Source organism: Symphalangus syndactylus, chromosome 17 (genome assembly GCF_028878055.3).
Source record: "Symphalangus syndactylus isolate Jambi chromosome 17, NHGRI_mSymSyn1-v2.1_pri, whole genome shotgun sequence".
Taxonomy (NCBI): domain Eukaryota; kingdom Metazoa; phylum Chordata; class Mammalia; order Primates; family Hylobatidae; genus Symphalangus; species Symphalangus syndactylus.
In genome coordinates, this window is record NC_072439.2 from 31,571,706 (window position 1) to 31,585,843 (window position 14,138).

The 14,138-nt window shown below is 41.6% G+C and overlaps 1 long non-coding RNA gene across 1 annotated transcript; it reads left to right on the top strand.

Annotated features, from left to right (window-relative positions):
* The first annotated feature begins 2,220 nt into the window (after positions 1–2,220).
* Positions 2,221–4,091, top strand: LOC129466058 (uncharacterized). The gene is made up of 3 exons (XR_008652072.2): positions 2,221–2,317; positions 2,857–3,020; positions 3,689–4,091. It is a non-coding gene; the product is annotated as an uncharacterized lncRNA (long non-coding RNA).
* The last annotated feature ends 10,047 nt before the right edge of the window (positions 4,092–14,138 follow it).

Consider the following 14,138-nt stretch of genomic DNA (forward strand, 5'->3'; position numbering starts at 1 on the left):
CTCCCAGGCCTCAAGGACCCTGAAATTCCTCTCACTGGAAGTTGGCACCCTGTGGATTCTGCATCTTTTATGTGCCTACCTCAGACAGCCTGCTTCATTTTCACCTGGGTTAATATCAGGCACAGGTGTATGACGGGAAAACCTATCTGCTCTCTCTCCCATTTTCCCCACCTTTAATGGCACCTCTTCTGTCCTAGGCCTCAGGGCTGACATATATGTGTAGGTCAGAAGACAGATAAAGGATTCTTCCCAAAGGCCCACCTCCTGAAGTACTACCTGTCTTCAGGGATCAACTCAGCATCACTTCCTCTAGGAGACCTTGCCTAACCCACACAGGTGGTTTTGTGCACCATCTGCTGCTTCTCTGGCACCCTGTCCATGACTGTGATAACTCACCACCTTGTGATGTGTTACCTGTGTGAAGCTAAAAACAGTATGTTGAATGGGGAAAAAAAAGTTAGTAAAAAAAAGTAAATATTGTATTCAAGTGAAGCTGAAGACAATGCAAAAAAAAAAAAAAAAAAAAAAAAAAACACCATATCTATAGTGGTTGTCTTTAGTGAGTAAAAAGGCCACACAAAAAATTTTGAGGATAATAGAAATGTTTCGTATCTCAATTTCAACAATGATATATATGGGTGCATATATTTGTCAGAAGTCGTTGAACTTAAGGTCTGGGCGTTTTACTGTATGTAAATTATTTCTCAATAAAGCAAAAGATTTTGAAAATTACTGTTTTAGAAGAACTATGCATTTCAAGAAGTAATGCTATGAGCACTTTTCCTTGGGAGATGGAAAACTTCAGGTATGTTCTATTTGAGAAACCACCTCATAGGAGAGAATATATGGCATTATACACCTAACATAATGACAGTGCAAAATATAAGCCCTTTTAAAAATGACAAACCATCAGTCATTTGAGGAATCAAAGAGGAAAAAGTGTTGTTCCAAGCCCTCATTAAAATTTCACTTTTGCGATTGCGCCACTGCACTCCAGCCTGGGCGACAGAGCGAGACTCTGTCTCAAAAAAAAAAAAAAAATTTCACTTTTGCTTACTTGTCATAATAGGTCTTAAATCAATTCTCTGATTATGAATTGCCTGTTATAATATTGTCTGTTATTTTTAGCCTCTTTTTCAGAAGAGTAGAGAAAAATATTTTAACTCAAAGAAGGAATCAGGGAAATGTGACTGCAAGCCAAGGTGAACAAAAGCATTTTATGAAGCCAGAGTGATTGGTAAGTGTTCTGAGATCTAAGAATTAAGAGCTATGCCACTTGTGCCTGGTTGCTCAATAAGAAAACGCTTTCATTTTTGACAATTTGCACAAAGACTTCAATTGGCATCAGCAGTCCATAAATGTATCCAAAATATATATCTTACACAGGCTTGTAGGACTCAAGCCGATGTTTCTCAGCTCTTTATTACTGGACACCCCCCTCAGTGAGTATTGCAGATTCAGAAGCTCCTTCATTTGTGCGCACACACACACACACACACACATTTATCTTTCACCCACTGAGTGGGCTTTGGAGTCATGTTTCATCTTCCATTTATTAGTCCCATGACTTGGAGCAAGTTACTTAACCTCTCTGCTTTCCAGGTTCCTCATCTGTAAAATAGAATAGTAACAGAATGTACCTCAAAATTCCTTACAGGTTAAATATGATTATGTATTTAGAATAGGATCTAGCTAAAAGTAAATCTTAGTGAATGCTAGAAGGAAAGCAGCAATTCAGTGGAGATTTAGAAATGAAAGAGACTTTAGATATTATCAATTTATAAATGAGAACAGTAATGTTAAGAAAGGGAAATTGACTCCCTAAAATTACACAGATATTTGATGGCAGAGCTGGTACTAGAACATAAATTTTCTGACTCCCAAAACAATACTCTTTCCAATACTCCTAGTCTTTTCTCCTCTGCCCCCCCAGCTTTTGCTATGCCAGGCACCCATGAATAAGAAGATATCATGATGAACAGAATTAAGAGACCCATATTCTACTCCCAGACTGATGCCTCCTTCAACTTCTTCTTTCTCTTTTATGAAATGAAGGGATTGGAACCATATGACTGCAAAGATTCTGATCAGTAATAGCAGCATTCTATGATCCTACTGACAAATCTAAGTTCCACACCATTTTTATGGGTGAAGAGTGGGACAGGAATCACTTTCACCACCTTCTACAGTCTTCTGCTCTGTCTAATCACTTTGTGAAGTTGTCCAGTCTTGTGCTCACCTCCTTGCTATCTCCTGCTCTGATGTTTTCACCTTCTGCCTGGAGCAATGTGGGGAGAATGTAACGAACACAGATGAGGTATGGAAAGGAGATCTAAGGAAGCATCTCTAGCAGGAGATTAGAGAACTAGTATGTTCCTCATGCCTGATGGTTCACACAACAGGTATCTAAGTTAAAGAGCAACCAGTAGTTCCATAAGGGCATGGATCACATTTTGTGGAAATAAGCCATAGAAGAAATCTAAGAAATTATTTTAATTCTGTTTCTAGAACAAAGCATATCTCCTCTTTCTGTATCATTAGAAGGGTGCTCATTTACAGTAATACATGAGTTCTATAAGAACAACAAAGGGCCAGGCATGGTGGCTCATGCCTGTAGTCCCAGCACTTTGGGAGGCTGAGGCAGATGGATGGCTTGAGCCTAGGAGTTTGAGACAAGCCTGGGCAACATGGTGAAACTCTATCTCTACAAAAATACAAAAAATTGGCCAGACATCATGGTGCACACCTGTAGTGCCAGCTGCTTGGAAAGCTGAGGCAGGAGACTCACTTAAGCCTGGGAGGTCAAGTCTTGAAAAAAAAAAAAATACAGAATGTGATAAGTATACCTATCCCTAGGTTAAAGGAAGCATGAAGGTGAGCTAGACCACTGTGATTAGATAAAGCAAGCAGACTCAGTGGCCTCTACACCTACTTTTACATAACATGAGACAGACCCAGACGCACAGAGAGCTCTGAAATGTCATGGAGGAAGCAGATGAAGAAGACAGTGCAGGATAGAGGTAAAATGAACAGGATGGGATCACACTTGTTCTCCAGGTAGAATTGGGAACATGAAATGGTTGCCTATTTGGTCCCTCAATTTCTTTTCCTATAAACCCCTCTTAAGCCCATCATGTCAAAGGGCAGAGCCAGAGAAGCTAATCCACACAGGTAGAAACAACTAGTTGAACAGTTCATCAAACATGACGTCAAAGTCTGGACACTGAGTAGTCCTACCCTTCACCCAAGAAGGGGACAATGGAGGGATCCACCTCACATGATGAACAGAGGAAAGAACTAAGCATGCTTGACTTAGAGAAGAGATCCATTTGGGGCAGAGAAGAAAGTTTCAAATGTGAAGGGATAAGATATGGTAAAGAAAAGAGGTTACTTCTCCTTAACTAGAGTGAATATCATTCTCCTCGTCCCTGAGCCAGCACTGGCTTATGCCTGTTGACCCAGGACTAGTTTAGCATTTGTCCCATTTGAAGAATTTTTATTAAAGCTGCATTAAAATAAGTCAGGATAGGTTTGGTAGACTTTCACTTTGTACTTCCAGCTTCTGCCATAATTCTTACTTGGCTTTGTGTAAGGCATACAGGGCAGTGAACAGAGATCTAACTTTAACACATGGTTTAAAACCAAAAGATGATCAATAATCCATCTCTCTTTTCCCAACCCTTTTCAGAGGTAACGTGATTAATAGCTCACTTTCAAGAACGGCATGCAGGGTGCATGCGTGCCCACATGACAAAAGATACTCAGATCCAAGCACTCGCAAACTTCCAGTGTTGGGTGGTAGGAGACTAGTCATCATTCCTCCCTCTGCTGGCGATTTCATGAATAAGCCAGGTGGACCAGCCTTGTGAAATGCCTAAATGCAGAGATGCCAGGCTCCCAGCTAACCATTGAGTGGGAAATGTGGGAAATTATATTACATATCAGAGTATGGTCTGAACAGTTTCACCATAGAATGTATCATAGAAAGTAGTCTGAAAGCTCTTACTAAAGTGATTTTGTCATTTATAATATGGTGTTCAGTAATTTTTTAATTTTGTAATAAACTCTTCAGCTGCAATGATCTTTTTAAAAGGGGCTATTAATAAAAGAAAAAGTACTGAATTTCTATGTCTCAAGAACATTTATTAAGACTTACTTACCATCCACCATGAGGGCCATGGTGATATCACTGACCATGTGAAAACCTGAAGACAAACCTAAGAAGCATCCTCGTCTACTTCAAAAGTTAATTATTTTAAGACGACTATGCCCGGAGATGAGATTTAGCACTTTCAGCTGCAGAACATGTATTTATGTATTATTCTGTGAGGCATGACTTTCTATTTATATCAAATGACTGTTCTTCTAAATAAATTTCGCTTACTTTTTATTCCAAATATTTCTGTGCATATACAAAAGGTAAAGTGAAAGCTGTATGGAGTGACTCCATAAGCAGAAAAATACTTCAAAAGTTAAAAACTGTCAGTTTTATATCATTGTCATCACTGAAGTTTCAAATACAATATCAGTTCATTCCAAAAATAGCTCCAGTACTTCCAATATTTCTGTCTATCTCATGGAAAAATTCAACAATGAAAATAAAAACTTTTGTAGCGGACATAGGATTTTTGGAGTACGGTGTTATGGTAAAAGCAATATTCTTACTAAGTTAAATCAGACCAGACATGGTAGCTCAAGCCTATAATCTCAGCACTTTGGGAGGCCAAGGTGGAAGGATTGCTTGAGGCCAAGAGTTCAAGACCAGCCTGGGCAACAGAGCGAGATGTCTCTACCAAAAGAAAAAATTGTTTTAAAAACCAACTGAAAAGGAAATAGTAGTGAAGATTCTATGTCATAATAATTGTATGATGCTCTAACAATTGCCTTATATCTGCGTTCCAGAAAAATGGGTCAATAGGTCAACAGTAGTGAGAAGTGTGAAAATAAGTATGTGAAAATGCTGTGAAAACAGTCAAGGGCAACACAGATGCAAGCTATCATTATTAATAAATTGAAACATATTTACATTTTTAGTGTATCCTATATTTGATCATTGGCTGTGCAAATCACTGTTTTATATACTCTAAGATTTTGGTCTTCTGTGTTCAGGTTTTCAGATTTCTGTTTCTTAGGCTGGGCACACTTTAATTTGTGTTAACTTGCATTTAGTCCTTCCACAGAAGCATGTTTTACCTCCCAAAACAGCTCATATGAATGTTAAGGTAAGGGTCCCATCTCACATTTTCCTGTTCAGCCCTCACAGTGTTTAGATCAATGTTTAGCAACTCAGAGGTCTCAGAAGACAAGACTGGCTTCATAAAAATATTTTCTTCCACATTTGGTAACAATAAAGTCTCAAATCTTTAGCACATTTTTTTTTCTCATAAAGAGTAAGCTCCATTCTGTGAGCCTTCCCTGCTCCTACCTCCTATTGTTCCCCCACAAAGTGAAATGTTACTATGACCAGGATTCAACAAACAAAACTAACATGGCTCAAATCCTTAAAACCCTAAGAATACTTCTCAATATAATAAAATTCAGATCCACTGGTGTGCCCAGCAGCTTTTGATCCCAAGGAGGATAAAATTTGTGCCTTACTATCTAATTCTTTTTCACTCCCTTCAATTGCAGTGGGATCCTTTTATCATTATTTTAATGTTTCTTTGCCTAAATGGCTGAAAGCCTTCATTCCGTGCTCTTGAGAGCTGATCCGAATCACACCCACAGAGCCTATTGTATGAACTTGCAATTATTTCCTGTGAATGCTCTGTGAATGTGTTGAAATCAAGCATGAACATTTCCAGCCAAACTGCAAAAATTTTTTTCAGGACCTTTGCAACATCCCAAGCTCTGAAAACAAAGAATGTTAATGGTAGTTTGTAACACAAAAATTGCAGATGCTCAATTTACAGAGGCAAAGGTTTCTGTTTCCACATTCATAGTTTTAACGTTTAAATAGTAAACCATAAATAATATTTGAGCAATCACCAGTTCTATTCCATTCCTGGACAACCGTTACAAAAGAAAACGTCCATGACAATTGTAAGGACAAAGGGGGCTCACCACTGTCTCCTGATACACATAATGGGAAAAATGTTTGTGAAACTATTACTGATGTATGGTGAGGGTTCCCTGGCAGTCATTTCATCATTATGCTGTGGTGGGAGGGAAAGTACATGCCCCCTCAAGAAGAAGGAGAGGATGGGGTCAAGGAAGTTCCGACCAGACAGGAAGAGAAAACGGAAAGCCTTCGTGTTTCAAACCCCAGTGGAATATGGGGAGGAGAGATAAGCAATAACAGATAAAATACTCATGATTTCACTTATCGCCTCTGAAGTGAAACCCTGGGAGGAAAAGACACGATAGAAACATCCAGGTAGATATGGGCGAGCACAGGAGCTGTTCGTGGGATTCGTACTGGCAAGCTCCCCTCGGCATAGTTTGGGGAGCCTGCAAGGCACAGGAGGAAACATACCCAGGGCCTCATCGCAAATAGCATGGGAACAAAAGTTCAGACTGGTAGAGAGAGGAGGCTAAACAGAAGAGCCCTGGCAGCGCTCCTGGCTTCCCAAGGCCCAGGAAGGTTCACAAGAGATCTGGGACCCCCTGTCGGCCCTGGATCAGGTGTTCTAGGACGGGAGGGCCTGTGGAGGATTGCAATCAGGATAAAACGGTTACAGCATCCAAGAACTGCATGGCCGGAGGCAAAAGCATGAACTCGGTGCTAGGTACCTGATCTCCAAATAGCCAGATAGGCCCATCTCCAACACCAGCTCAGGGAACAGACTAGTTCAGCTATCACACAGTAAAGACCAGTGTGGATGCAAAGGGCCCCGCGTGCATTGGAAACTCCCGTATCTACCCTGCTACCCTACCCCTGTGAGGTCACACATGCCCCACACCCTGATCTATCCAGCGGCCATCATAGAGGGGGAGGGGCATGAGGTGGAAATATAAACGACTAAACACTTACCCAAAAGAAACTAAGTCATCCGAGAGCGACTATTTAAATCCCAAGGTTCTGGGATAGCGTTAATTGGCAAGTTTAAAGTCGGTTTCCGCATCTTTCCCTAACTACTACCATCCAGGAGAGTGCAGTCGGTAAGGAAGATCGCGTAAGTTTTAAGAAACAAACCAACTCTATTTGCTTTGCACATCTGTGTGAGACATGTGAGTGTGTCCTACCACTACCCACAGTCCTGAGTGTTCCTTTGCCACGCCCTGATTCTAAGATGATTGATTTTATTTCAAATGCTTTTTTTCGATCCCAAGTTAAGATTTCTTTTCTTTTGCTGGGTCTCATCTCATCAAGATGCACCTGAGAAAAAAATTGAGAGCTGGAAAAAGATGGCCAAACAATGTCCACACTGCCCTAGGAGAACCAGTGGGGTGGTGTTTCCACACCGTGGGGTCCCGGGGCTGTGCTGACTTGAGAACTGGCAGAGGGAGGAAGTGCGCGTGCGCGGTTCCACCTGGTGACGTCAAGCGTCCTGAGACCTCCCCAGAAGCATTCATGACCAGACTAGGAGCCAGCAGGGCGTCTAAATGTTAGGGAAGTACCCCATATATCCCCATTCTCTTGGTCCTAAGTGAAACACATATTCCCTTCCAAATCTGTGAAGCCTAGTGATAGGTGGTTAAGACAAACCACTCCTACACACAAACACGCACACACACAGCGATCACGTGTCAAACAGCTCCTGTTCCCACCGCCGCCATCGCACGCCATCACCAAAGCAACGAGGCAAATCCATCCCCTCCACCGGTCCTAGGACAGAAACTCCTACTTGAGACCCCCCCACATTACCCCTTTGTGAGTTATTTGCCTTCGTTTAAGCTTGCCCTTAATGTTCTACTAACTCTTCAAACCGTTTTTGGAAAGAGAAAGTGAATGAATGCATTCATTTTATTTTTATGAGAATAAAACCACTCCAATTGCTCTGGGAAAGGAGGAAGAGGGCATAACTCTGCCTTTTCCAGGCGGGCTAGGGCCCTGCTGGAGAGGACCCTATGACTTGCCTTCTCTGTTCTTTAGCCTGCTTGAGGCAAAGTTGACTCCCACTCACAATTTGATTTGCTTTCATCTGTCCAAGGCCTGCTGTTGTTTCAGATTTAATCGTTCGGCCGGAGACTCCATTCCCTATAGTGATGTCAAAGACCTCTGCCTCCTTCTTCTAATTAGTTTTACTCCAATTGCAGAAGCCAACTTATATTTTCCTTCTGCATTCTTTTCTGGGCAGCATGCCCAAGGTTAAAGAACACACACAGTTGTATTCTGGCTTGATCTTTAAAAGTGCTTGTTCTTTCTTCCCTTCTGGCTTGTAAAATGTCTCCTTTCTCTCAGCTCAGACAATAGTCAGCACCTGGGAGGTCTCTTATTAAAAATCAAAAAGAAAACCATTCTTCTCCCAAATAATTTTCTTCCTCCTTGAGACCTGGTGCCCGTTGGATGATAAGTCCAGGACACATTGATTATATTTCCCAGAGTTCTTTCCTCTATTTCTACTTCTAGAAATTAAAAAAAACAGCTATGCTCTATCAATATTTAATGATAGCAATTATCTTGAACTGGCAAAAGTGCCTTCCATTATATAAGGTAGAAGGACAGCATTTGTATAGTCCTTGTATAAAGATTCTTGTTCCATTACATCCACTAGGGGGAACAATGTAATAAATAATTAACTAACTAAAATTGTTGCAATAAATAATAACATGGTCAGGAAGGACTTCCATCAATATACAAGATCAATCCTGTGAGGATGCCACCACCAGTAATCATACACACCCTCCACTCCTCTTCACTCCTGATGCAGGCCCAAAGGACCCGTTTCCATCCTGATTGCATCTTGAACTTGCAGCAATGTTAAAAAATGAGGCCTGAGCAGGGAAAAACGTTTTCTAAACGGACATTTTGGCTACAAGCAGAGCCCTGCCCTCAGCCTAGTATTGCACCGTTGGTTACAGGTGCTGTGAGCTCAGGCCTCTCGCCTGACTTCTACAGGGCTGTTCCCAAGGACTGACCATGGGGCTTCCACCAACACAGAATAAGCTAAGTTTTCATATGAAAAATAGACGGGGGTGGAGCCAAGATGGCCGAATAGGAACAGCTCCGGTCTCCAGCTCCCAGCCCCAGTGACACAGAAGACGGATGATTTCTGCATTTCTGCTTCAGGTACCGGTTTCATCTCACTAGGGAGTGCCTAACAGTGGGTACAGGACAGCCCATGAAGCGCACTGTGCGTGAGCCGAAGCAGGGCGAGGCATTGCCTCACTCGGGAAGCGCAAGGTGTCAGGGAGTTCCCTTTCCTAGTCAAAGAAAGGGGAAACAGACAGCACCTGGAATATCGGGTCAGTCCTATCCTAATACTGCGCTTTTCCAATGGGCCTGGAAAACGGCACACTAGGAGATTGTGTCCCGCACCTGGCTCGGAGGGTCCTATGCCCACGGAGTCTTGCTGATTGCTAGCACAGCAGTCTGAGATCAAGCTGCAAGGCGGCAGCGAGGCTGGGGGAGGGGCGCCCGCCATTGCCCAGGCTTGCTTAGGTAAACAAAGCAGCCAGGAAGCTCGAACTGGGTGGAGCCCACCACAGCTCAAGGAGGCCTGCCTGCCTCTGTAGGCTCCACCTCTGGGGGCAGGGCACAGACAAACAAAAACTCAGCAAGAGCCTCCACAGACTTAAATGTCCCTGTCTGACTGACAGCTTTGAAGACAGTAGCCCAGAACGCAGCTGGAGATCTGAGAACGGACAGACTGCCTCCTAAAGTGGGTCCCTCACCCCTGAGCAGCCTAACTGGGAGGCACCCCCCCAGTAGGGACAGACTGACACCTCATTCAGCCAGGTACTCCTCTGAGACAAAACTTTCAGAGGAACTATCAGACAGCTGAATTTGTGGTCTCACGAAAATCCGCTGTTCTGCAGCCACCGCTGCTGACACCCAGTCAAACAGGGTCTGGAGTGGACCTCTAGTAAACTCCAACAGACCTGCAGCTGAGGGTCCTGTCTGGTAGAAGGAAAACTAACAAACAGAAAGGACATCCACACCAAAAACACATCTGTACATCACCATCATCAAAGACAAAAAGTAGATAAAACCACAAAGATGGGGAAAAAAGAGAGCAGAAAAACTGGAAACTCTAAAAAACAGAGCACCTCTCCTCCTCCAAAGGAACATAGTTCCTCACCAGCAACGGAACAAAGCTGGATGGAGGATGACTTTGACGAGTTGAGAGAAGAAGGCTTCAGACAATCAAACTACTCTGAGCTATGGGAGGAAATTCAAAACAATAGCAAAGAAGTTAAAAACTTTGAAAAAAAATTAGAAGAATGGATAACTAGAATAACCAATGGAGAGAAGGGCTTAAAGGAGCTGATGCAGCTGAAAGCCAAGTTTCGAGAACTACGCAAAGATTGCAGAAGCCTCCGTAGCAGATGCGATCAACTGGAAGAAAGGGTATCGCTGATGGAAGATGAAATGAATGAAATGAAGAGAGAAGGGAAGTTTAGAGAAAAAAGAATAAAAAGAAATGAACAAAGCCTCCAAGAAATTTGGGACTATGTGAAAAGACCAAACCTACGTCTGATTGGTGTACCTGAAAATGATGGGGAGAATGGAACCAAGTTGGAAAACACTCTGCAAGATATTATCCAGGAGAACTTCCCCAATCTAGCAAGGCAGGCCAACATTCAGATTCAGGAAATACAGAGAATGCCACAAAGATACTCCTCGAGAAGAGCAACTCCAAGACACATAATTGTCAGATTCACCAAAGTTGAAATGAAGGAAAAAATGTTAAGGGCAGCCAGACAGAAAGGTCGGGTTACCCACAAAGGGAAGCCCATCAGACTAACAGCTAATCTCTCAGCAGAAACTCTACAAGCCAGAAGAGAGTGGGGGCCGATATTCAACATTCTTAAAGAAAAGAATTTTCAACCCAGAATTTCCTATCCCGCCAAACTAAGCTTCATAAGTGAAGGAGAAATAAAATACTTTACAGACAAGCAAATGCTGAGTGATTTTGTCACCACCAGGCCTGCCCTAAAAGAGCTCCTGAAGGAAGCACTAAACATGGAAAGGAACAACTGGTACCAGCCACTGCAAAAACACGCCAAATTGTAAAGACCATCGAGGCTAGGAAGAAACTATAGCAACTAACGAGCAAAATAACCAACTAACATCATAATGACAGGATCAGATTCACACATAACAATATTAACGTTTAATGTAAATCGGCTAAATGCTCCAATCAAAACACACAGACTGGCAAACTGGATAAGGAGTCAGGACCCATCAGTGTGCTGTATTCAGGAAACCCATCTCACGTGCAGAGACACACATAGACTCAAAATAAAGGGCTGGAGGAAGATCTATCAAGCAAATGGAAAACAAAAAAGGGCAGGGGTTGCAATCCTAGTCTCTGATAAAATAGACTTTAAACCAACAAAGATCAAAAGAGACAAAGAAGGCCATTAAATAATGGTAAAGGGATCAATTCAACAAGAAGAGCTAACTATCCTAAATATATATGCACCCAACACAGGAGCACCCAGATTCATAAAGCAAGTCCTCAGTGACCTACAAAGGGACTTAAACTCCCACACAATAATAATGGGAGATTTTAACACCCCACTGTCAACATTAGACAGATCAACGAGACAGAAAGTTAACAAGGATATCCAGGAATTGAACTCAGCTCTACATAAAGTGGACCTAATAGACATCTACAGAATTCTCCACCCAAAGTCAACAGAATATACATTTTTTTCAGCACCACACCACACCTATTCCAAAATTGACCACATAGTTGGAAGTAAAGCTCTCCTCAGCAAATGTAAAAGAACAGAGATTATAACAAACTGTCTCTCAGACCACAGTGCAATCAAACTAGAACTCAGGATTAAGAAACTCACTCAAAACCGCTCAACTACATGGAAACTGAACAACCTGCTCCTGAATGACTATTGGGTACAGAATGAAATGAAGGCAGAAATAAAGATGTTCTTTGAAACCAACGAGAACAAAGACACAACATACCAGAATCTCTGGGACACGTTCAAAGCAGTGTGTAGAGGGAAATTTATAGCACTAAATGCCCACAAGAGAAAGCAGGAAAGATCCAAAATTGACACCCTAACATCACAATTAAAAGAACTAGTAAAGCAAGAGCAAACACATTCAAAAGCTAGCAGAAGGCTAGAAATAACTAAAATCAGAGCAGAACTGAAGGAAATAGAGACACAAAAAACCCTTCAAAAAATTAATGAATCCAGGAGCTGGTTTTTTGAAAAGATGAACAAAATTGATGGACCGCTAGAAAGACTAATAAAGAAGAAAAGAGAGAAGAATCAAATAGATGCAATAAAAAACGAAAAAGGGGATATCACCACCGATCCCACAGAAATACAATCTACCATCAGAGAATACTACAAACACCTCTATGCAAATAAACTAGAAAATCTAGAAGAAATGGATAAATTCCTCGACAAATACACCCTCCCAAGACTAAACCAGGAAGAAATTGAATCTCTGAATAGACCAATAACAGGTTCTGAAATTGTGGCAACAATCAATATCTTACCAACCAAAAAGAGTCCAGGACCTGATGGATTCACAGCCGAATTCTACCAGAGGTACAAGGAGGAACTGGTACCATTCCTTCTGAAACTATTCCAATCGATAGAAAAAGAGGGAATCCTCCCTAACACATTTTACGAAGCCAGCATCGTCCTGATACCAAAACCTGGCAGAGACATAACCAAAAAAGAGAATTTCAGACCAATATCCTTGATGAACATTGATGCAAAAATCCTCAATAAAATGCTGGCAAACCGAATCCAGCAGCACATCAAAAAGCTTATCCACCATGATCAAGTGGGCTTCATCCCTGGGATGCAAGGCTGGTTCAACATACGCAAATCAATAAATGTAATCCAGCATATAAACAGAACCAAAGACAAAAACCACATGATTATCTCAATAGATGCAGAAAAGGCCTTTGACAAAATTCAACAACCCTTCATGCTAAAAACTCTCAATAAATTAGGTATTGATGGGACATATCTCAAAATAATAAGAGCTATCTATGACAAACCCACAGCCAATATCATACTGAATGGGCAAAAACTGGCAGCATTCCCTCTGAAAGCTGGCACAAGACAGGGATGCCCTCTCTCACCACTCCTATTCAACATAGTGTTGGAAGTTCTGGCCAGAGCAATCAGGCAGGAGAAGGAAATAAAGGGTATTCAATTAGGAAAAGAGGAAATCAAATTGTCCCTGTTTGCAGATGACATGATTGTATATCTAAAAAACCCCATCGTCTCAGCCCAAAACCTCCTTAAGCTGATTAGGAACTTCAGCAAAGTCTCAGGATACAAAATTAATGTACAAAAATCACAAGCATTCTTGTACACCAATCACAGACAAACAGAGAGCCAAATCATGAGTGAACTCCCATTCACAATTGCTTCAAAGACAATAAAATATCTAGGAATCCAACTTACAAGGGATGTGAAGGACCTCTTCAAGGAGAACTACAAACCACTGCTCAATGAAATAAAAGAGGATACAAACAAATGGAAGAACATTCCATGCTCATGGGTTGGAAGAATCAATATCGTGAAAATGGCCATACTGCCCAAGGTAATTTATAGATTCAATGCCATCCCCATCAAGCTACCAATGACTTTTTTCACAGAATTGGAAAAAACTACTTTAAAGTTCATATGGAACCAAAAAAGAGCCTGCATCGCCAAGTCAATCCTAAGCCAAAAGAACAAAGCTGGAGGCATCACGCTACCTGACTTTAAACTATACTACAAGGCTACAGTAACCAAAACAGCATGGTACTGGTACCACAACAGAGACATAGATCAATGGAACAGAACAGAGCCCTCAGAAATGATGCCGCATAGCTACAACTATCTGATCTTTGACAAACCTCACAAAAACAAGAAATGGGGAAAGGATTCCCTATTTAATAAATGGTGCTGGGAAAACTGGCTAGCCATATGTAGAAAGCTGAAACTGGATCCCTTCCTTACACCTTATACAAAAATTAATTCAAGATGGATTAAAGACTTATATGTTAGACCTAAAACCATAAAAACCCTAGAAGAAAACCTAGGCAATACCATTC